At 39.0% G+C, this 26,527-nt stretch overlaps 1 pseudogene; it reads left to right on the plus strand.

Moving 5' to 3' along the window:
• LOC137259382 (A disintegrin and metalloproteinase with thrombospondin motifs 9-like) lies at nucleotides 1-26,527 on the plus strand (annotated as a pseudogene).

Raw genomic sequence — 26,527 nt, forward strand, 5'->3', positions numbered from 1 at the left:
ATGGCCGAGTTCGAGTTTATCGACGAAGTGGCGAACGTCTCGCGCCAAACTGCATTAGAGAGGTTCATCCGTTTGGAGGCGGAGGCATCATGGTTTGGGGCGGGATCTGAGCCAAACAACGACCCAGCTGATCGTATTGCGAGGTAATCTGACTGCCCAGCTATACATTGATGAGGTACTGAGACCATTCGTTGTTCCTTTCCCCCAACGACAGCCAGTAGGATCGATATTGCAACATAACAATGCAAGACCCCATGTTGCCAGACTTACAAGAAACTACCTCGAGAACGCTAACGTCACTGTCTTGCCAGGGCCAGCCGACTCTCCAGACATGAACCCCATTAAACACCTTTGGGATCACCTTGACCGCCATTTGAGACAGCTGGTGCCACCTCCAGGTAACCAACAGGAACTTGAACAAGCTCTGATCAACATTTGGAACGGGATCCCTTCTGACATCGTCCGGCGCCTGACGACATCAATGCGGAGGCGTGTTCTTGCGTGCATTGATGCCCAGGGTGGTCACACTCGCTATCAATGACTCTACTCTGTGAATTCTGGGGTTATTGTGACATTCCATGGACATGCTAGTTGACTCTATATTTGAGCAATTTTTTATTTTGACCCCCTCTCTCTTAAATTGTCTTTTGTGGACAACAGAGTGCCGATATTTTGATGTTTATTTCAACAGAATATTGGAAAATGATTTCTGTTTATAAACCAACTATCAGAATTCTCATATTTGTGTTTGTTTTTATTTTATTGACTCGAGAATTGGGTGAAACCTTTCTTTTGCCTGTTAGTTTATTTAGCGGCGATCCGTAAATGTGTTAACTCTGACGCCAAGATAACGGCATGTAAAAGATAACCGGGTTTTGAGAAACGCTTTTAACACTTGGTTAACGTTAGCTTCAAGAGGATTTAACCTGTGGTTGAAATATAACCGAGTTTTGAACAACCGGGCCCTGATTTACAATACTTGAAGGTGACATATCAATGTTCAGGTTGACATGTGAACTGTTTAACAATACTAGAAGTTGTTGTGTCAGTCTTGAGATTGAAATTGTGTTTAGCACTGACTGACATGCAGGTCTTGACATTGAGATGGATACTTACTATTATGTCAGTCTTGATGTTGAAACTTAACTGAAGTTGACAGACACGTCTAAGTTGTCTAAATGAATAATAACAACATGAGATAAACTGTTTATTGATACCAGTTCTGAGACGTCAGGTAAACTGTCTAACTGTCTAATGTAACATTTCTGAGACGTCAGGTAAACTGTCTAACTGTCTAATGTAACATTTCTGAGACGTCAGGTAAACTGTCTAATGTAACATTTCTGAGACGTCAGGTAAACTGTCTAACTGTCTAATGTAACCTTTCTGAGACGTCAGGTAAACTGTCTAACTGTCTAATGATAACAGGTCTGAGACGTCAGGTAAACTAAATAACTGTCTACTAACAACAGTTCTGAGACGTCAGGTAAACTAAATAACTGTCTACTAACAACAGTTCTGAGACGTCAGGTAAACTGTCTAACTGTCTAATGTAACATTTCTGAGACGTCAGGTAAACTGTCTAAAAGCACTATGGACAGATTCAGTGGCAGGTCGTCAAACAGATTTATCTCACGATTATAAGCTAGATTGGCATAGTGGGAATGTTGACGTACTGGGAATCAAATTAAATGCTCATTTCGAAAACCTATGGGTAATCAATACAAAGAAGAGACTCGAGAATGTAAAAAGAATTTTTTGAAACTGGAGAAGGCGTAATTTAACGTTGATTTGAAAAATAACCGTCGTTAAAACTTTAGCTTTATCCACGATGGTCCACATCTTCTCATCTCTCCCTAATCCCCCAAAATAATTTATTACTGAATTAAACACATTATTTTTCAAGTTTATATGGAATGACAAAACTGACAAAATAAAACGAACTAATTTAGCGCGAACGTATGAAGAAGGTTGCTTTAGAATGGTCGATGTGAAAACCTTTGTCGACTCATTAAAACTGTCATGCATGAAGAGAAACATCTCTTATTCTAAGAACTATGATCTTGCCGGTTTTCCTTTGCAAAACCTTCTTTTCCTTGGAGCCAATATTTCTACACACTATAAAGTCAAAAATCCTTTTTGGAAGGACTCTCTTGATGCTTGGCATAGATATGTTAAAAGATATGCGTGTAATAAAAAAAATGTTAATGAAATACTCATGCAACCACTATGGATAAATCAGCAGTGTAACCATTCAAGCTTGATCATTCATAACTGGTTTAAATCTGGAGTAGTTTACATTGAAGATATTTGTAATGACCACGGTTTTCTATCTTTTGCAGGACTTAAAAGAAAATCTGGCATCAAAGGTACTGTGTTTGACTTTAATCGTGTTATCCTTAGTATACCCGAATAGTGGAAATACGTTATACGGACAAAAAACAAGTTGAATATACTGAAGTTGTCTGTGTGTTCTCCTTGGAACGATTTGATTAAACCTAGTAAAGGCTCAAGGATATTTTACGATAATTTCATATCTGACTATAGCATTCCGAACGTGTGTCTCAAATGGAGCGAGGAACTAAGTGAGTTGATGAATTGGAAAAACATATTTTCACAGTATAGACAATCCACTTAAGATAGGAAACTCTTAGATTTTCAATATAAATTTTTACACAGAGCCATTTAGAGTAAGCGAGAGCTACTAAGAATGAAATTGGTAGATAACGATCTATGTACATCATGTGGGTCAGTTAGCGAGGATATTTACCATGTATATCTTGATTGCAATCGTCAAAATGTTCTGGGCAGAATTTAACAATTTCATAACCCAGTTTCTTGGTAAAACGTACGAAACGTCTAACCACGATGTTCTATTGAATCTCTTGCATTCGCTGTATCATCTATGTATTAGCTGTACTGTTTAATCCAGACATTTCCAGTACGAAATATATCGTACTGTCTGCCTTCCAACTATGCAATTTTTTTTGTTATATTCTACTGTACCTATATATCCTGTTGAACTGTAACCAAGTAAAGTGACCAAAATTTACTAAAAAATTAAAAAAAGAAAACAAAAAACAAAAACACCCCCCCCCCCAAAAACAAAAACCCAAACAAAACAAAACAAAAAAACAACAACAAAAAACTGTTTAACTATCTAGTGATAACAGTCCTGAGAAGTCAGGTAAGCTGTCTGTGTAATGTTAACAGACTCAAGCAAACTAACTGTCTATTGATAGTTCTGAGACGTCAGTCTAAACAGTGACTTATTTGTCTATCCTGATGAGGGGCGGTTTGGTAGCCTAGTGGTTAAAGCGTTCGCGCCGGGTTCTATTCCCCACATGGGTATAATGTGTGAAATCCATTTCCGGTGCCACTCCGCCGTGATACTGCTGGAATATTGCGAAAATACTCAGTCACCATCCTGATGATGAAACTGAACGTGAGAGATGTGATCTGTCAGTCATGAAGTTGAAATATAAACCACGTAAAACTGAATGTCATCAATGTTTTGGCCTGATTCTGGTCAATAATTACATGGCGTCACGTCACGGGGAGCCCTTCAACTATTTCGCCACTACGTCAAGAACATGCCATGACTTCTCCATGGCACTTCTTGGATCACGTGTCAGTGGTTCGGTTGTTACTCAATCAACGGTTTATTGTGTTTCTTATGTTCCAGGCGAACTATATAAAGGTCCCAAAGCAAATGAAGATGTCATGTTTCTTCCCCGAACGGATCAGCCCATCTTCCATGTGACTAAATGTGTAAGAAGACGATCCGTCGGCCTTCACCTTTAATGGTTGTCCATACGACCTATGCTGTGTCTGAGTGGGGTATTCATGCTTAATTGAATGTATGCAATGTTCATCTGGTATCAAATAAACTGAATGTATGCACTATGTACATGATATGAAGTTAATTGAATGTATGCAGTTAGCTGGTTAACTGAATTTATAACCCACGTGGTCAACGTACGGTAGTTGCACACTAATCGTGACATGCATCGTGATGTCGGTTACCAAGGCAGCAGACGTAGTGACGTCATGCAAAAGTATAGAACTGTACTACATTCTTTCGCAACGTTTTTTTTCTGAAACCAGGTTTCGGTTTGACACATAAAGATAAAAAATATGCTCTTTTGTCATTTTAGTGCATGTAGAACGAGGGTAATAAATAAAACACCACATTCGTCTTATACGAATTACACGAAGCTGTTGACCTTCGTATGTAATAAGATCTCGTGTAGTATTCTCTATGCATGCAATGTGTCGCTGGTATCAACTTAAATGAATGCATGCAGTATGTATGTAGTATTAGTAACAAAACTTTACTGAATGTATGCAACGTGCAGCTGGTATCAACTTAAATGAATGAAGGCAATGTGTAGCTGGTATCAACTTACATGAATGAATGCAGTATGTATGTAGTATCTGTAACAAAACGTAACTGACTGTATTCAATGTGTAGCTGGTAACAACTTAACTGAATGAAGGCAATGTGTAGCTGGTACCAGCTTACCTGATCATATGCAGTGTGCAGCTGGTATCAACCCTACTGAAATTAGCCATTATGTACTAGGTGTCATTGTAACTGAATGTATGGATATGTAGCTGGTAACAACGTATATGACTCTAACAGATATGTAGCTTGAATGAACTAACTGAATGTGTGCAATAAGACGCTTGAATCAAGAAACTGAATGTATGCACTATGTAGCTGGTATCAAATAAACTGAATAAGTCCAAAATGTAGCTGGTTTGAAATAAACTGAATGTGTGCAGTATGTAACTGACATCAATTAAACTGAATGTGTGCAATATATAGCTGGTATCAAGTACACTGAATGTCTCCAGAATATAACTGTTGTCAAATCAACTGAATGTATGCAGTGTGTAGGTGGCTTCAAATGAACTGAATGTATGCAATATGTAGCTTGTATCAACTTAACTGAATGTATCCAATACTTTAACTGAATGTTTGCAATCTGTAGCAACATACAGCTGGTACTAACTTAGCTGAAAGTGTGCAATATATAGTTTTATTAACGTTACTGTATTGCTGGTGAAGAAGTTATGTTTGTGTTTGAAACTGAGGAGATAGTGACGCCTCATCTTGTTTCAGTGGACGTGAAGAAACCGGAGGAGGTTGAACAGATTCCTTTTAATGACATGTTCTACAACAACGTGATCGGCCTACAGTGTATATTTATTATGTTTTATATTGCGGTTCATAATAAACATACACCAATGCTTCTAGGTGGGATGCCTAGTCAGAACAGTTTGGTCACTTTTGTTGCGGAGTATGTTCGATCACAGGTCATCTCTACTTCAGGGTGTAGTTGGAATATTGTACACCACGGCGTAAAGAAACCAGTGAGTGAGTGAGTTTAGGTTTACACCACTTTTAGCAAAGTGCAGCAATATCATGGTGGTGTTCAAACATTGTACCCATGTGGGGAATCAAACTGGGTCCCTCGGTGTGATGAGAGAACACTTTAACCATTTGGTTACCCAACCGCCCCTGCCTCACTGGTCGCCTTATTATCAGTCTTAACCCGCTGGGTAACAGATACATCCTTGTGCTACCTCTATCAAACCTCACAGTCCAATATGCTTCAACCAAAAAGTATGATAACACCCTAAATTCGTTATGATCATACAGACAACTTAAACGTGGAGAGGCCATTTATACCACACGATAATGCAACGTTTTGTGTGCTTAATGTTATAACATACAGTGGAACAACTGATTCAGTATTCGATGAGGTTGAGTGAAACGAAACATTCTTTGAGATTGAGTGAAATGAAATATTCGTTGAGGTTGACTGAAATGAAACATTCGGTGAGGCAGAGTGAAATGAAACATTCCTTGGGGCTCAGTGAAAAGAAACATTCGTTGAGGTTGACTGAAATGAAACATTCGTTGAGGTTGAGTAAAATGAAACATTCGTTGAGGTTGAGTGAAATGAAACATTCGATGAGGTTGAGTAAAATGAAATATTCGGTGAGGTTGAGTGAAATGAAACATTCGTTGAGGTTGAGTGAAATGAAACATTCCTTTAGGTTGAGTGAAATGAAGAATTCGATAATGTTGAGTGAAATGAAATATTCGGTGACGCTGAGTGAAATGAAGAATTCGTTGAGATTGAGTGAAATGAAACATTCCTTTAGTTTGAGTGAAATGAAACATTCAGTGAGGTTGGGTCAAATGAAACAGTGTCAAAAACAGTGAAAACCATGGGTGCTGAAAGACAAAAGCATCATTTTTTATTCCAACTTCCAAACATTACAAACCAGTGACCGAATTTCCACGCAGAGTGACGCCTTAACTGACACAGAGACGCTGAATGACGATGGTAATTATTTCAGGCTTCCTCTCTTACTTAAATGAAACCGACTAAAACATAAAGCTATACACAGATAGTGAGGGTCATTCTGATAAGCTACATCTCATAATTATGTCTCTTAATTGTGGGAAGAGTCCTCGCAAAATCCTGTTTACATTTGTCAGCGAATCCGCCATCTTGTAATAAAACGTAAAACAGCGTTCTGAAGTGATGTCATACGTCAACATTGTTGCACAAAGCCAGCCCCAAGTTACGTGCGTTGTCCTACTTGATCACAGTGTTTCATTTAGTGTGGATATCCCCTTGTAATGCAAACAAATGACGCGATTTCGAACTATGACCTTTTGTTAAACAACTACTATTAAGTTGACTAAAATTCTGAGTTTTAAATGTTCAGTTGGGAAAGAAAAATTATGAGGATTCGCCACCTTAATCTCACTTTATTCGATTTACACTTTTGTTTACGTGAAATTCATCGGTACGTTTTTACTGCAAACATAAAAGAGTTTGAAAGAACAAAGTTTGTGGTCCATGACAGTATTTCACTGTCGGCCTTTAGTCCAGGTCTGCTTGTCTCACACAATACAAACACTTAAATACAGTATTAAGTGGAATGATATGTATTTGTACACCATATATGTCATTTGTTTAATGTTTCCAATCTACTTTATTGACATGCTGACACCCATTGACAAACCCGTCAGTTGCTATAACTCAAAATCTGTGCGTTATATATTGATGCACATTCAGTGATAAAACTACAAGACAAGTTGAGTACGTATAGGTGAGAGTGACCCAGGGTATAAATAGCATAGAGACTGGCATTGCTCACATGGAATCTGCAATACTACACGAGAGAGAACGCGTGATCGGCCTGGAAAATGTTCAAGAAGTGCACCAAAAGAACCGTTTTTGTCAGCGCACTAGATAAATTATACAGTCGGCTCTCGTCTATCCGACACTCAATAATCCAAGAATCACGTTAATCCAAGCAGAAATAAGAGATCCATTTACAACAGTGATAATCACTCTCGTTAATTCGACATTCTCTCATTAAGACTCCGACATTCAATCTAGATATATTTCAAAATACATTGTAAAAACATTCTGTAATCCGGCAATCAACACAGCCAGTGAGATATACCGACTGTGGTAATTAACGTGTGCCTTACTAGTTGCTTGACACTGACGTCGGTGATGCATACTTTAGTACGAATGTGATCTCAGATATATCGTTTGCTATTACTTTGTTAAAACTCCCCCCGTGCCACGAATGCAGCTACAACACTTGGCACATTCATACGGCTTTATTTCCACAAATATGAATGAGTTATGATCTGCAGCCATGGTAGTAAGTAGTGATGATGATCTGCAGTCATGATAGTAAATAGTGGTGATAATTATCTGCAGGCATGGAGTAAGTAGTGATAATGATGTACAGTCATGGTAGTAAATAGTGATGATGATCTGCAGTCATGGTGGTAAGTAGTGGTGATGATGATCTCCTGTCATGGTAGTAAGTAGTGATGATGATCTGAAGTAATGTAGTAAGCAGTGATGATGATCTACAGTCATGGTGGTAAGTAGTGATGATGGAATGTGGATGTGAATGAGTGAGTGAGTGAGTGAGTTGGCCTTTACCACGTGTTTAAACAAAGTCAGGGCAGGGGACACCACAGATCGACTTCACACATTGTACTCGGCTGGGAAATCAAACCCAGGTGGTCGACGTGACGAGGAAACGTTTGAACCAGGGCTGTCATAACACCTAGTGATGATAACATGCATCATTCTGTGTGCCGTTGATGGCGTGATATAGTAACGTAGGTATGTGAGAATGATATGAAATGATGATGGCATTTAGTGATGGTGGCGTGTAGTGGTGACTGCAAGTAGTGATTATATGCAGTGATTACGGTATGTTTTGTGATAAATGTTTGTAGTGATAATGGTATGTAGTGATCACGGTATGTAGTTATGACGCTATGTAGTGATGACAGTATTTAGTAATGGTGGTGTGTAGTGATGACTGCAAGTAGTGATTATATGCAGTGATTACAGTGACAATGGTATGTTGTGATGATGGTATTTCGTGATGATGGTGTGTAGTGATGACTGCAAGTAGTGATTATATGCAGTGATTACGGTATGTTCTGTCATAAAGCTTTGTAGTGATAACGGTATGTAGTGATGACGCAATGTAGTGATGACAGTATTTAGTAATGGTGGTGTGGTGATGACTGCAAGTAGTGACTATATGCAGTGATTACGGTATGTTCTGTGATAAAGCTTTGTAGTGATAACGGTATGTAGTGATGACGCAATGTAGTGATGACAGTATTTAGTAATGGTGGTGTGTAGTGATGACTGCAAGTAGTGACTATATGCAGTGATTACGGTATGTTCTGTGATAACGCTTTGTAGTGATAACGGTATGTAGTGATGACGCTATGTAGTGATGACAGTATTTAGTAATGGTGGTGTGTAGTGATGACTGCAAGTAGTGACTATATGCAGTGATTACGGTATGTGGTGATGATGGTATACACTGATGATAGAATATATTGATGATAGTATGTAGTGATGATAGTATATAGACAAGATTATATGTAGTGATGATTGTTTGTAGAGACGATGGTATGAAGCGATGATGGTATGTAGTGATCATAGTATAATCATAATAATATGTAGAGATGATAGTATGTTCTGTGCTGATCGTATGTAATGATGCTGGTATGTAGTAAAGAAAATATACACTGTCATGATCGGCTGTATACGTAGTGATGATGGTTTGTAGCGATTATGGAATATGGTGATGGTGGTATGTTGTGATGATAGCATACTCTGTGATGATGGTATATAGTGATGATGGTATTTAGTGATGGCTTTATGTAGAGTTGCTGATATGTAGTGATTATACCCATATCACTTGTTGACTGTACATCGGAGACTGAGAACATCAGGTCCACGGAGTCAGACGCACAAGCGGGCATAGTAAAGGCAAAACAGGTTTTAGTTCTTCTTCAGTTTCGCTCATCTCGACATCCAGATTAATACCGTAGATAACCCCTTGGGACCTCATGATTGATTCAGACTCGTAAGTGGTAGCACAATGTTCACCAAGCGCTGGAATTTGCATAATTTTGGGAGCAACCTCAACGTTTTTTGTTGTAGCACTAACATCTACACTGACCATGCTCTTAACACTGACTATTTCAGTAGTAACCTTAGCCAATGCCCTCGCCAAGGCCCCCTGGGTCATCAGTTGACAAAGAGTTGTAGAAACGTCATCATCAACATCTGCCTTAATGATGACAGTGGTTCACTTTACCCGAACTGCCTCATCTTAAATATGGGTAAGATCAGACCATGCAGGATTAGCAGCAGGTGGTTGCTTCACAACACAACCTTTCTTAGAAGTACCAACTAGAATGCGGCCTATTCGCTTGATCCCAGAGATACCACTTTGAAGTCACCTTTACAGTTCATGCTGTTTTCAGCAATTGCCGAGGAAAAACCCACGAAAATGAATTCAAGTAAAGTTTCAATACAATTGCGTGGAGAAATACGTGTAAACTAAAAAACAAAAGGAAAACCATAAACAACAAGTATGCTAGGATACTGTTCAGTTTGCGCACAAGCAAAGCATGTCCGCACTTGACGGCAGTCAAGCAGACAATCCTCCCTCGTGATTTGTTCTTAGGAACCTGACACTTTGGAATGTTTACCAAACCCTTTAAGATGACCATAGCTTTTACCACTCGCCAATCCACGCACATGCACAACACAACTGTAGATCGGTTCTTCTTGTTCCCTGTATGTGCTGCAGCGCCTTGAGCATGCACTAGTGCGTGGATATGTGCGCTATATAAATATCCAATCTATCTGAGAGCGTTTATGCCAGTCATGTCCATAAAGCATGGCGTTTCGTCCATGCTGAAGATGACATTCCTGAACAATCCAAGAGAGAGTTGCTCACAACTGCGCATCGGCCTTTTAGCCAATAACCAGGGTTTCTGGAAGTGCAAATGATTTGGGTATACACTCATCAGCTATGTTATTGAGTTCATCAAGAACCTCTACACAGAATTGAGGTTTATGTCTGTTATAACATAAGAGCTGACTTTTTTAGCCAAGAAGATGGGGTAATATCAATAGGGTTCACAGGCTCAATGCTGATGGGAAATGACCGACTGCACAGAGGTCAAAGTGGACTAACCAATCCAATTAATTGAATTGGTGTGAGTCTGTAATTGATAAATCAAGTGCTCAATAAGTTCCTATGGCAGGATGTAAATACGTCGTGGAACCGTCATTGTACATGCATAAATCACCCCCGACCCCCACTCCCACCCCATAATAATGGTGAGGTTTGGTAGGTGGACACAAAAAGTTTTAGCATCAGTCTTCTGGAAGGTTGAAAATGGTGCCATATGCAGTGTGCACCTGATATCAACTTTACGGAAATTATATTTTATGTACGAGGTGTCAACTTAACTGAATGTATGCAATATGGATTAAGTGTCAATAACAACACTTAACCGAATGTATGCAACATATAGCTTGTAACAGCTTAACTGAATGTATGCAACATATAGCTTGTAACAGCTTAACTGAATGTATGCAACATATAGCTTGTAACAGCTTAACTGAATGTATGCAACATATAGCTTGTAACAGCTTAACTGAATGTATGCAACATATAGCTTGTAACAGCTTAACTGAATGTATGCAACATATAGCTTGTAACAGCTTAACTGAATGTATGCAACATATAGCTTGTAACAGCTTAACTGACTGTACGAAATATGTAGCTGATATCAATGAATAAATGGATGAATGGAATCTGTAGCTGGTTTCAGCTTACATGAAAATATGCAATACATAGCTGCCATTTACTTCACTGGTTGCATTAAATGTGTAGCTCGTATCAACGTCAATACATGTATGCGACATGCAGTTCATGTCAACTTAACTGAATGTATGGATATGTAGCTGGTAACAACGTATATGAATCTAACAGATATGTAGCTTGAATGAACTAACTGAATGTGTGCAATAAGACGCTTGAATCAAGAAACTGAATGTATGCACTATGTAGCTGGTATCAAATAAACTGAATAAGTCCAAAATGTAGCTTCTATACATGTATGCAATATGCAACTGGTAACAACTTAACTGAATGTATGGAATGTGTTGCTGGTAACAACTTAACTGAAAGGTCACAACCAAAAAATCAAAGATAATTAAAACACATTTATCACTTATTCATGACATATAATATACATTGCTGCTTTAAAAAAACACAAATATACAAAAGTATAAGCGTACAATCGCGATTCAAAAGTGCAATATTTTGTACTTGGGCTTACTTCCCCCGAAACGAAGCCCTCGGGAGACCGAACCCAGTCATAGCGGATGGATATGCACTCAAGTGTAACGACGGCTTCCGATTGGCTGTTTCATTTGCTCATATGCTGAGGGTTCATTGTGTGTACACAAAGATGATCTGTTTGATGGGCATTTTAGAAGTATAGCCATTCACAAGAAAGTAAGATTCTTTATGGATAACAACTTCTTTTTGTGTATTTGATGCGTCGTTTCAGTATGGATTCATATACTGTTGTCAAACAAAATCATATACACTGAAAGAAGTCGTTATCCATGAAGAATGTACATAGAGATGTTTGGTTTTGAAAATACATGTTCTCTGAATTTGCGTTCGATCCAATACGAAATCATGTCAGTAGAGATGGTAAACTACTGCGTGGCTGGAATCTGTCATTCGTCCAAGTACAAAGTAGGACTTAAAGCTGACAGGAGTTTGCACCAGTTTTCGTCAGATCCAGTCATGCAAGAAAAATGAATGTAGTATGTTTGCAACCCACAGACATAAAAACATGTCATGTGTATCACACGTGCCTAATTACATAATGTGGTAGACACGGGACTCGGGTGCACGAGTCATAAATCAACGTATTTTATTTATGTCGTATAGTCTGATAGGTGTCAAGTTCAAATTGCACGTGGTCAATGATTGAAGCTGTGTATTGCATGTTGTCTTTAGCAGACAGGCAGGCAGACACATAGGTGTGAATAAACCAGACACTGGGCTTTCTCTGTGACAGAGCCTGCTTACTACAATCAACAAGTTTTTTACGTAACGAGTAGATTATTTACTTGTTTGTGTTCACAACCAAGATTTGACTACTGCTCACGACCTCAGACGCTGGGCATGCATACTGTTTCAAGCTCCGCGAACCTATTCACTGCACATGCGTAATGGACGCAGCGCAGCACAGCTGTTGAAACCAGTTTTTCCCCCAGCGCTTTTGGGGGGGGGGGGGGGGGGGGGATTTTGTGAAACGTTTGAACTCCGATTTCGCGGGCTTTTTTTCATGGCGTTTTTTTCAACTTTATAGGTTGAATTGGCATAATTTATGATTTGTTTCGATAACTGCATTCCGAAAGGTACCAGCATTCGCAAAGTTGCATGTGACCTTTAACTGAATGTATGGAATGTGTAGCTGGTAACAACTCATCTGAATCTAACGAATATGTAGCTTGAATCAACGTACTGAATGTATGCAATAAGTAGCTTGAATCAAGAAACTGAATGTATGGAATATGTAGCTAGTTAGGTATAAACTGAATGCCGACAGCATGCAGCTAGTATCAGCTCAACTGAATGTATGCAATAAGTAGCTTGAATCAAGAAACTGAATGTATGGAATATGTAGCTAGTTAGGTATAAACTGAATGCCGACAGCATGCAGATAGTATCAGCTCAACTGAATGTATGCAATAAGTAGCTTGAATCAAGAAACTGAATGTATGGAATGTGTAGCTAGTTAGGTATAAACTGAATGCCGACAGCATGCAGATAGTATCAGCTCAACTGAATGTATGCAATAAGTAGCTTGAATCAAGAAACTGAATGTATGGAATATGCAGCTAGTTAGGTATAAACTGAATGCCGACAGCATGCAGATAGTATCAGCTCAACTGAATGTATGCACTATGTAGCTGGTACCAAGTAAACGGGATGTGTACAATATATACCTGATATCTCATAAACTGAATGTATGCAATATGTAGCTGGTATTAAGTAGACTGAATGTATGCGATATGCAGCGTGTACTAACTGTACTGAATGCATGCAGTATGCAGATCCATTAAGTTAACTGAATGGTTACAATCTGTAGCTGATATCAACTTAACTGTATGTATGCTACATGCAGCTGGTAGTGTATTGCTGTTGAAGAAGTTATGTTTGCGTTTGAAACTGAGGAGATAGTGACGCCTCATCTTGTTTCAGTGGACGTGAAGGAACCGGAGGAAGTTGAGCAGATTCCTTTTAATGACATGTTCCACAACAACGTGATCGGCCTACATTGTATATTTATCATATTTTATATTGAGGTTCATAATAAACTTACACCAATGGTTCTAGGTGGGATGGTTAGTCGGGTCCGTGTGGTGAGTTTTGGTACGGTGTATGTTCGATCATAGCTCATCTCTACTACAGGGTGTAGTTGGAATGTTATACACCACGGCGTAAATGAACCAGTGAGTGAGTGAGTTTAATTTTACACCACTCTTAGCATGATCGCAGCAATATCATAGAATATGGGCTCCAAACATTGTACCCATGTGAGGAATAAAACAGGGGCCTTTGGTGTGATGAGTGAACACTTTAACCACTGGACTACCCAACCGTCCCTGACTCACTGTTTGGCGTATTACGGGTCTTAACGCCCTTTGTGCCAGATGGACAGATACATGTTTGTCCCACCCCTTCAACCCTCACTTCGAAGTCCAATAAAATGTTAAATGTGCTACAACGAAAATGTATGATAACAACCAATGCAACTTTTTATGTGCTTAATGGACACTTTAAACGCCGTGTTAGAACATACAGAGAAGCAACCGATTCAATATACGTTGAGGGTGAGTGAAATGAAATATTCGGTCAGGTTGAGTGATATGAAACATTCGTTGAGGGTAAGTGAACTGAAATATTTGTTGAGGATGAGTGAAATGTAACATTCGTTGATGTTGAGTGAAATGAAACATTCATTGATGTAGAGTGAAATGAAACATTTGTTGAGGGTGAGTGAAATGAAACATTCGTTGAGGGTGAGTGAAATGAAACATTCAGTGAGGTTGAGTCAAATGAAACAGTGTCAAAACAGCGAAAACCAAGAGTGCTGAAAGACAAGAGCACCAATTTTGCTTCCAACTTCCAAAGAGAACAAACCAGTTCCCGAATTTCCACGCAGAGTGCCGCCTTGACTGACACAAAGCCGCTGAACGACGATGGTAATTATTTCTGGCTTCCCCTCTTACTTAAATGAAAACGACTAAAACATATAACTATACACAGCTAGTGAGGGTCATTCTGATAAGCTACATCTCATAATTATGTAGAAACAGTCTCTGAATTGTGGGAAGAGTCCTCGCAAAATCATGTTTACCCTTGTCAGTGACGCCGTCATTATGTAAGAAAACGGCTATCTGAAGTGATGTGATATGTCAACATTGTTGTACATGAAAGGCAATTTTTCCCCGCAACACCTCACCACCCCAACCCCACCACCCAAGAAAAAAAGTATGTATGACGCTGCGCTGACATTTGTTTTCCCACATGATAATGTTCCTTGAAGACACTAGAGTATGAGTTCAGTGACACTCATCAGTACCGAATAGACCCGCCACGTACCCGGATGACACATACCACCCTACGTCTTATGCATCAAATGGCACATAGGGTCTGTTCACGGGTCAATAACAACCACTCAGCAGGTAGAAGTCCCTCCAGACGATATAAATTCCGTTCAGGAGAGCTCCGGATTCGGAACCTGGATTCGCCGCCCTATAATGTCCAGAAGGTTCAGATCTGGGCCTAACGCTGGCCAAGGTAGAGCTGTCACTGCTTTGATCCACATGTAAGCCACTACGGCACGTGATCCAAGAGGCCTGGCTTTGTCGTCCATGTTCTGACGTCTTGTATCAGGTGGATATTTTTCATTGGTTTGTATTACAAGGGCGTAAGAGCAGTAATTGGAACAGTGAAGCAAATGTACATGCGGCGCCCTACTTCTCAGTGTTTCATTTAGTGTTCATACCCCCTTGTAATACAAACAAATGACGTGACTTGAAACTGTGACCGTTTGTTAAACAACTATTACCCTAAGTTGACTAAAATTCTCAGGTTTAATGTTCAGCTGGCAAAGACAAATTATGAAGATTCGCCACCTTATCTTCACTTTATTCGATTTACCTTTTTGTTTAAGAGAAATTTATCTATACGTTTTCACTGCAAACATAAAAGGCTATAAAAGAATAAAATTTGTGGTCCATGACGACAGTATTTCACTGTCGGCTTTTTAGTCCCAGATCTGCTTATCTCACAGAATACAAACACTTAAACACTGCAATACGTGGAATGATATGCATTTGTATCCCATATATGTCATGTGTTAAAATGTTTCCAGTGTACTTTATGGACATTCAGTTTCACTGATCTGTTAACTATGACACCTGAGACATCAGTAAAACAGATCAACTATGGGAGGCACTTATCTCGTTTGAAATTGTCGTGTTTAAATTGTCCAGATCTTGATTTGATAAAACTTTCAAACCTGTTCAAAGCAAAACAGCTTCGAAATGAAGAGTATCGCACAGGCTACTGACACCTCTGACAAACCTGTCAGTTGCTATAACTCAACATCTGTACTTTATATATATTGATGCACATTCAGTGAAATCTACAAGACAAGCTGTTAGTTGAGTGTGTACAGGTGGGAGTGACCCAGGGTATAAATAGCATAGAAACTGGCATTGCTCACATGGAACCTGCACGAGAGATCGGCCTGGAAAATGTCCAAGGACAAATGCCGAAAGAGCCAAGATGTAAATCATCCGTTTTTGTCAGCACACTAGAAAAAGGATTTGCTATTACAGTCTTAAAACTCCCCCATGCCCCCCCATCCCCGCACTCCCCACCCCATCTAGTATTAAACACTTCAGTAAAATTAACTGTGACAGTGAAACAATTGCAACACATTATGATAATGATGATGACGATGATCTGCAGTCATGGTAGTAAGTAGTGTTGATGATCTACAGTCATGGTAGTAAGCAGTGTTGATGATCTACAGTCATGGTAGTAGTGAGTGAGATTTTACGCCGCACTCAGCAATATTCCAGCTATATGGCGGCGGCCTGTAAATAATCGAGTCTGGACCGGACAATCCAGTGATCAACAACATGAGCATCAATCTGCACAATTGAGACAAGCCACCCAGCCTGACCACCCGATCCCGTTAGTCACCTCTTACAACAAGCATAGTCACCTTTCATGGCAGGCATGGGCTGCTGAAGGCCTATTCCACCCCGGGACCTTCACGGGTCAGTCGTGGTTGTAAGTAGTGATGATAAAATATGGATGTCAGTGAGTGAATGAGTTGTGAATTGCGCCGAGGCTAGGGACACCACAGATCGAGTTCACACATCGACGTGACGAGGACATGTTTGAATCAAGGCTACAGCATGGCCCCTTGACATATGTAATAGCGATTATAAGTGTGACAGTGGAATATGGCTGTGATAACACGTAGTGATGATAGCATGCAGTGATAATGGTGTGTGCCTTTGATAGTGTGATACTATAACGTAGGTATGTGATAATGATATTAAAAGATGATGGTATTTAGTGATGATGGTGTGTAGTGCTGACGATAACTACTGATGATGGTATGCAGTGCTGACGATAACTATGACGATTGCATGTAGTGACGATGATATTGTAGCAATGACGGTATGTTGTCATTATGGTATGTATGCAAGACAGTATGTTGTGATGACAGTATGCTCTGTGTATGTAGTGATAATGGCATGTAGTGATGATGGTATGTAGTGATGGTGGTATGTAGTGATGACGGCACATACTTGTCTTAGTAGTCGGCGATAATAACGTTTATATATTATATGTAATTGTGATGTGTTATTCTATATAGTGTGTTGGCCTTTGACGAGCAACCTCCTTTTGGTATGTTCTGGGTATGTATGTTGAATGTAGATCGGATACACAGACTGAGATACCACTGAAACCCGCACAAAAGTGACTTGTTGAATGTATATCAGATACACAGACTGAGATACCGCTGAAACCCGTACCAGAGTCCCTTGTTGAATGTACATCGGTTAAACAGACCAAAATACCGCTGAAGCCAGTACTAGAGTCACTTGTTGAATGTACATCGGATACATAGACTGAGATAGCACTGAAGCCAGTACCAGAGTCACTTGTTGAATGTACATCGGATACATAGACTGAGATACCACTGAAGCCCGTGCCAGAGTCACTTGTTGAATGTACATCAGATACATAGACTGAGATACCACTGAAGCCCGTACCAGAGTCACTTGTTGAATGTACATCGGATATATAGACTGAGATGCCACTGAAGCCAGTACCAGAGTCACTTGTTGATTGTACATCAGATACACTGACTGAGATAGCACTGAAGCCTGTACTAGAGTCACTTGTTGAATGTCAATCGGATATATAGACTGAGATACCACTGAAGCCTGTACTAGAGTCACTTGTTGATTGTACATCAGATACACTGACTGAGATATCACTGAAGCCCGTACCAGAGTCACTTGTTAAATGTACATCGGAATGAGCGTTGAATGTCACAACCATGACCACCCCGAGAACACAATAAAACTGTGGAAGACTTAGCGAGAAATGAAAGAAAGTCATTGAAAAACAAGGAATCAAAATCATCGAAACATGCTCAGGTGCCACCGCCATTACCAGTCGGCGTGGAGCTTTATTATCCATCTGAACCTTTGCCAGTGGAAGACATTCCGCAAAATAGTGGGTCGAGTATAAACGCTCCCAGATTTTCTGTCCAACCGCCATTAGTTCTTAGTTGAATTGCAGAGGGCAGAAAAATACATTTAATGAAGTATAATTACTAAAACAAGATTTTCGACAGTTAGCATTGTGTCTTCACGGGGGGCATACAGAAAAGATAAAGCAAGTGCAGGTGTTTCTATTTTGGTACGGCAGGGTATTACACACAACCATGTTTCCCTTCATACCAGTCTCCAGGCTGTAGCTGTTCGTCTGTCCTTGCGCATTGCGTCAACACTGTGCAATTCACCTTCGACAAACGGTATAACACGAAAAAGGCAGACACGTTCATTCCGTGAAATTCTGTAATATCTGCCCGTTTCTATTAGAGGATGGTGATTAGATCCAAGAAAATTTAAAATATTAATTCGAAATTATTTTACATAATTTTAATACTGAGAATGACAACAAAGAACGGTTCAGGTTTAGAGCAAGACTGAACATTTTCATGACAGATTTGAATCTCGGTGTCTACAAATTTTTGCCTAAATTTGTGTAAGAATAAATCAGACAATCCAACACTCTGTTGAATCCAAACGTAAACGTAACGTTGTGAACCTGTAAGAAAACAACAATGATTTAACCTTGAGTGCCCGTTGTCTGTCCTTTTGTATTGAAAAGTAAAGGCCTTCTTCAGTATCAAGTTGTTTCCTAGAGTTAATAATCTGTGGTAAAATTTTACGATTTTTAAATAATGAGATACTTTGACAGAATTTCTAGACAAGACAGTTTTTTTTACAAAACTATTTATAGTATTTCTACTCAAAGTACAAGTTAATTTACAGAAGTTAGTGGATATATTTTTGATATCCGTCGATGAATGGAATCCCAAAACTTCTGATTCATGAGTCAAGATTGGCAATACTTTAACATCAAAAACTTTACAAACATCTGGAGGCAGAGATGTAAATGATGATATCCTACCTAGACTGGAGTATTTGAATAACTTCCCAAGCTTGGTGGGCTAATGCGTTTTGTCTTAAATACCAAAAACCAGTGGAAGATAACTGGACACCAAAATATACATTGTATATAAATGGATACTGTTGCAACATCATAATTACCAATTTTAAACTTTTCCTGCTGTCTTAGCGTATCGTCATTTCAAAACTTTTCTCAATATTAATAGTAAGTTTCCATCACAACATACAGACAATGTCTCAAATCGCTTTAGTAGACCAACAACAGACACGCCAACTACGATGGTACCATCAGCAATCAACAAGATAAACAATTCTAAAGCATGAAATGTAACACCACGATCTTCACACTCCAACGCCTGCACAATGTCATTAATAAGAATTGAAAAGAGAAATGGTGACAAGTGACATCCCTGTCTTACGCTTGAGAGACACTGGAAATAATCTGTAAGATCACAATCAGGCGAGACACAAGAGTTGACAGATCTGTCCATGTTAGTCCCTTGACACCACCTTTCCATAGTCTAAGAAATACATTATTTCTGTACACAGTCAAGAACCTTCTTTTAAAGTGATAAAAGTACAGTATAACCGACTTCTCCTGTAGGAAAGATATTACTGTCCACAAAAATGTTATCCGTAGTTAGAAAGCCCTTCCTAAAGCCAGATTGTTCACCAATTATACAACTTCCTTGAGCCGCCCAGTTATTTAACCTGCTGCAGACAATTTCGCAAGATTTTACCTGATACATTCAAAGTGTGATTCAAAGTTTAACTATGGACGATAGAGACTACTTAATTGCTCAATACACAGATGATACAGAACTTCTTTTGGATGGCTCTAAGAGATCCTTCGTGGCTACCATAGACACTCTTTACATTATTGCTAATATTTCTGTATTACGAATACATTTTGATAAGTTACAAGTTACATGGATAGGATAAAAAAGCTTGTAACGTCAAACTCACTTGCACTATCAACAGTTCCATCAATCATTTCAGCTGATATACAGGTAACAATATTAAAAAAATTCTTTACATTCTCTATCACCCTGAAAGAAAGTTTCAAATTATCATATCCATTCATCAGGTTTAATATCTTTTGAGATCACATATGACTTATTATTTGAAAACCACAAAAGCCTCGGCTATCATTAGTGTTCAAACAAGTTATCAAAGTATCCACAGAGCTGTTCTGATAGCTGTTCTTTGTGTGAGCGCAAGTGTTTATACTCCTTCCACACATATGTATACTTCAGTCGGTCTGCTTGGTCATCAGAATCATGAAATGCACGAAGCCATCGTCACGCATTTGCACGTGCTGTCTGACATTCATGATCGAACCAGTTACGTCCCTTGTTTAACAGACTGTCCCTTGAGGTTGGCACCATGTTTACAACCTTGAGGTTGGCCCCATGTTTACAATATCTAATTCTGGACTAGTACCATTGCTAAATATTGCTAAAATCCCCAAATTATGTAACCAAACCACATGAGACTTTTTTGTTATTATTTATCATTGAACTGCATTCTTGATGTTTGTCGTTACCACAGCTTACAGTGTCTTGTCATCTACCTTATTCTTCTTTGTCAGTTCCATTAATAACACTATATGACAGTTAAGGCCTTTATTGGCGATCCCCTTTGGCTGTGTCTCTCATCACATCAACTGTGCTATTATTTCTGTGTTTGGGCATAGCTGAATCTTTACATTTGCAAACAGAGCAGTTGCATTGACCACATTGTTCTTGGATATAACATCGTCAAATGCTGAAATGTCCTTTGTCGATTGATTGTTCCTGTTGTCAGTATGCGTCGATTTACGTTCCTCTTTCCATCAGTATCTAGTTTTACTGGACAGAGGGTCAGTAAAGGTTATCCTGAGTGAGTGAGTGAGTGAGTGAGTTTAGTTTTACGTCGCACTTAGCAATATTCCAGGTATATGGCGACGGTCTGTAAATAATCGAGTCTGGACCAGACAATCCAGTGATCAACAACATGAGCATCGATCTGCGCATTAGGGAACCGATGACATGTGTCAACCAAGTCAGCTAGTCTGACCACCCGATCCCGTTAGTCGCCTCTTACGACAAGCATTATCCTGGGCGAGATAGTGGTATTAACAGAGAAAACAGAGAATGTTACTGTCAGGTGGGTAGATTCACCATGATCTCCTACTTTGAAGGAAGAGATCAACGGACATAACCTTTCATGTCAGAACGTAGTCAGTGACACTCTGGCCGTTGTTAGCAAAACAAGCGTTCATGTCTACTCCAGCATCGTTACCCATACGATGTGATTCCAGATTCTGAGACCATTAGTTGTACAGAAATCAAGTAAGTATTGTCCTCTACTGTTTATGACGTTGTCTTGTGAGTCTCTTTGGATGAAATTATTATCCTCTACATAGTCTATATCCTCATCTACAGGTAAGTGGGTCGTGTCATCATTTTGAATATAATCCTGTGCACAACCTGTCCGACCGATGGAGTCACCAATGATAAAAAACTTAAGAATTTGGAAAATCAGTTTTATAATTATTCACATCATTTTCGAGGATTTCTAAGACATCTTCCTGACAATATACATTAGAGTTGTGTTCAGAATAATTTATCAAAAAGGGTAATACAGCTTGTTTCAGAATACTGAATACTAACACTGTAATTTCTGTTCTAGAGTCTCTGGGATGGGTGATAGATTATGACAAATGTTCTCTCACTCCTAGTACTTGGTATACTTAATGACGTATTTTAATAACAATGTTTGCATACCAAATTAAACGTAAGACCGGTTTGGTCAATGACAAGTAATTGGATTCAGATCTAGATTCAATTTCAGTGAAAAGCTAAACTATACAGAAACTTCCCAGACAATGTAAGAAAAAAATCAATAAAAACAGCTTGGTGTGAACATTATTATAGCGCAGACAAATCAATCTGCAACCAAACCAGGGCCTTTCAGCAAAGCAACTCCTCCAGTATCGTCATGAAATATGCACCCAATGCAATCCAAACTATCACCAGTCAATGATATATCAATACTGTGATAAAAGAAATCATTCAAAGTTCAAGACAACAGCAGTACCTTAACTCAGATCAGTGATTCTTATCTGCCGCCTTAACTCACATTAACTTCGTTCTGTTCTGTCATAACTGTGTAGGACAGGATTCACCTTACGTGACTGGATTCACTGGATCGTCTTTGAAAATGCCGGTTGATAAAACTTCATGTCCTTTATCTTGATTACTAGCATTTCAACAACTTTCAGTTTACAAGAATTGAATTTCAAAAAGACAAAAAGTAGAGCTCCTGCTGTGTTACATGACACTCAACATCTTCAGATCCAGAAAGTCTTTGGACTAACAACATGTGCCTTTCTGTGCTTACGCCTGTCATGCCAAGGGTTCCAGTATTCAGACACAAGCCGCTTGTGCATCACACGAAACCCAGAGGCAATATCTGGCAGTGTCATTAACCCAGGCAGTGGTTTGTTTGACACTAACAACGTCACGCAACAAAGTGAGTGAGTGATTGCGTGAAAAATTATAGTTATATAGGCAATATGTCAGCCATGTGGTGACTGAAAACGTTATGAATTGATGATAAAAGTTATGAATTGAGGATAAAAGTTATTTTTAATGATAAAAGTTATGAACTGATGATTAGTCAACAAGGTAGGTTATAACATCACGTGCGAGAAAACATTTTATTTCCTTTTCTTATTTGTTAATGAAATAAGAAAACCTAAACGGCAAAATTAATGGTTTACATAAGTCAAAGGAATATAACACTTGATTGGTAAAAAGCTTGGCATTATCTCTAGTAAATTGATGATAAAAGTTATGTTTCAATGATAAAAGTTATGAATTGATGATAACATCACGTGCGAGAAAACATTGTATTTCCTTTTCGCATTTGATAATGAAATAGGAAAACCTAAAAGGCAAAATTAATCGTTCACATACATCTCTCGTGACATTGTGTCAAAGACATGTGACATATATCATTGTATTGCTCAGGTATTTATTCTTCATTCCCTGCTACTAACCTGCACAACAACGATTTACAGCTACTGGTTGAAATAACCCAACATCTTTACCCCACTAAGAGCTGGAGGGTCACTACCTACTACATGAGACTTTCAAACTTCATTTGATATTCAAATATTAAGCCAAGTTCATGAAATGTCACCAGTGGCTGACGGCAGGTAGCAGAAGTACCACGTACCGCAAGTCCTTATCGTCCTCAGTATGGTGATTTACCTTTGATACATAATTCAGTTTTGCAATGTTATCAACTATGTTTAAATGCAGAGATAATTTAGTTGTAATGATGTTAAAGTTTCACAGGCTTTTATGATGTAAAATAAGACAACTATGTAACAACACAACTAGTACCAGTTATACATTCCTGACCACTAACCACTGTGAAAACTAAATATTTTGATCACGAACTGATTTCATGATAAGCAATATGATGCAATATGTTACATTGTCATTTATAGTTAAAACCTCTATACCTTAGTGATACACAAGCTCTTCTTACTGACATTGCTGAAGTCGTACCACATTCTTTATAGGGTATAAAGGGCTTTAGTAGAGATAACATGTAATTAATATAATAGTAGAAACAACTTATAATTACGAAAATGATTTTGGTTGTTTTTATTATTAGTTTCGTAGGTCCATGGACGTTTGAATCAAACTGAAGAGGCGAAACCCATGGTATTTCCTTTGGGGCGTTTGGAATCTATTTGCAAAGGGTTGTTTTATAAGCTCCCTGGTGGGACACAGTACTTTGTTTATGTATGGTTTTCTTTATTACTGGTATCGTAACAGATCCTACGACATGTGCTGAGATCAAGAAGGACAACTCAGACGCTCACAGTGGAGAGTATACCATCGTGCCTTCAGCTCCTCAGTTCAGGGGAATGTCTGTGAAGGTGTTCTGCCTAATGAATGACACACACCAGCTGGAGTATGTCACTCTGCCAAATGAGAACGTAGGAAACTATCCTAAAAGGTCGAATGAGAACTGTGGACATGAAGTGCTATATTTACCAGCAGATGGGGCTGGCAAAGATGGAGTAACAGTGTATTGGAAGATCAGAATTTTGCCGTCGGTAGGTGACTATAACACTTTAGCTCTCAACGAGTCAAGTATGTGTTATGGTTAAAAAAATTGCTGTGACAAAAGGCGGTAAGAAATCCCCTCACAACCAGCAAAATGCAACACTGACATGTCTAAAATTTTCAGTATTATGTTTTAAGCAGTCAAATAGCAGGACACAAAGATTCACAATAGAGGATTCATGTACAATGCAACTGAGTCAAACTTAAAGTAATGGGTCACACATATAATATCAACTCACCAAAGTCTTGGTTTGAGATTGAGACTGAGAAACAGTTATACTGAATGTAACACGGCAAAAGGTCAGGCAGCGGTTTTGTAGGTCAAGTAGGTAATCATTCCTGGAATTTGACTAGTTCCTTTGTGACAAACTTGCTATCCTGACTGACCCAGGGATTATAGCAGGAACATGTGGGACATCCGCTCAGCGTGACACGAGTACTTTGCCCTGCTTTTGCCTCCTGGTTCGTCAGTACAATACCCATTTCACCAAACCTACAAACATGCATAACTTTCAATTTCCCTCCAGTTTTCTTGGCATGATCTTCTAAAAGAGTAAAGAAACGGCGACCTAAGAAGTACTTGTGTTGGTTGTGTCGCTTGGTGACAATCACACGACTACCTGGTCTGGACACGATTTGTTTACAATTAACATCCTTTAGCTGTACGTAATACTGTTGAAATTAGCATATCGTCATGATATGGTCACAATTGTGCATGCGAATCAGTTATTGGTTTCCTGTGCAAAGGCTTCCCATGAATGCGTCTATTGCATATATTGATGATAACTGTTATCTTCGACTCCCCACAGTTAACAAGAAACCTGAAAAACAAATAGTTGTTACTGCCCTTAGACATTTGGCATTAATGCTGCATAGTAAATATTATGGTATTACTAAGGGGGAGGGCTGGGGGACATTTTTTTTCTTTTTTTACATGAGAAAGGGATGGGTGCACGCTATTAAGAAAAGGAGTTGGTGGGGTGGGGTGAGGGGTGGTGTGACTTTCAATGGTCATTTAACTAAATTTCAGGACGAAAGGGTACAAGTTTGTACACATCCCCCTAACCTCGCTGCAATTCTACATATATATATACATATATATATATATATATCTCGAACACGCAAAGCAGTGCATGTATGTCATCACTATCGGTAAATTCGCTTGTTTGTTTTGGGGTTCTGTTTTGTTTATGTTTAGCATGTTTATTTCCACAGTGTTATATATGGAGAATGCATTTCATAAATATACTAAATTAGTTAATTGTTTAGGGTATGCAAATACATTTTCTCTTGAAAAAGTGGAAGGCAAAAAGATTCCTATGCAATTTTCTCCACCACTTCAAAATGTACAGTTTGTTTGTTAGTGAAGTTTCTGAAGAAATGGTAATAAATTCTCGTTTTAGACAATGACTGTTGTAAGAACTGACACTAGCTTCACCAGCGGGACCAAGACGAAGCCACATGAGTTTGGTACAGCAGAAGATTGTTACTCATATGGTAGAAACTGCAAAAGAATAGGAACCTTTCACATCAATACACTGGGCACTGGGATGAAGTTCGCAACTGATGTAAGTTGTTCACGCTGGCAAGCATTTAATCGTATGTGCCTGTGTGTATGCATGCGTGACAAACTGTTTATCTGTATGTATGATTGCATGTCTTTCAAGTATCACTAACGATTCAAGTTTTAGCCTTTGGTGTCCTTCTGTAGTAAGCACGATAATATGTTAATGGAACACACACACACGCACAGACGCACACACACACATGGTTGATGCTCTAAGTTGAACTTTTGGTATTATTCAGTTGAGTACAGAAATGGGTTAAATCGAGGGGCGCCACAAGACAATCGATCAAGTCATCTATATTCTGCGTATCAGATGTTTCAGTGATATATATATACATATTTCAAGGTAGAACAAAATCGTTATCAAAATCATGAATGTTGTGTTCATAAAGTTTAACTTGATCGTGACATATTCATGCTTATCAGATTACAGCAATCATCAGAAATGTTATTTTGTACCGTTTTAGCTTAAATGAACTGGAGTAGGGTATGCGTCCAAAGTGCACAGTGCTACCCGGACACAAGATGGCGCCGTCATTGATCTGGTTTGTGGAGGCTGGTGTGGAGGATGTGGTCCTATTGGAGATATGATCCTCTACCCAAACAGTCAGGATATTCAGTTATAA

Source organism: Haliotis asinina, chromosome 13 (genome assembly GCF_037392515.1).
Source record: "Haliotis asinina isolate JCU_RB_2024 chromosome 13, JCU_Hal_asi_v2, whole genome shotgun sequence".
Taxonomy (NCBI): domain Eukaryota; kingdom Metazoa; phylum Mollusca; class Gastropoda; order Lepetellida; family Haliotidae; genus Haliotis; species Haliotis asinina.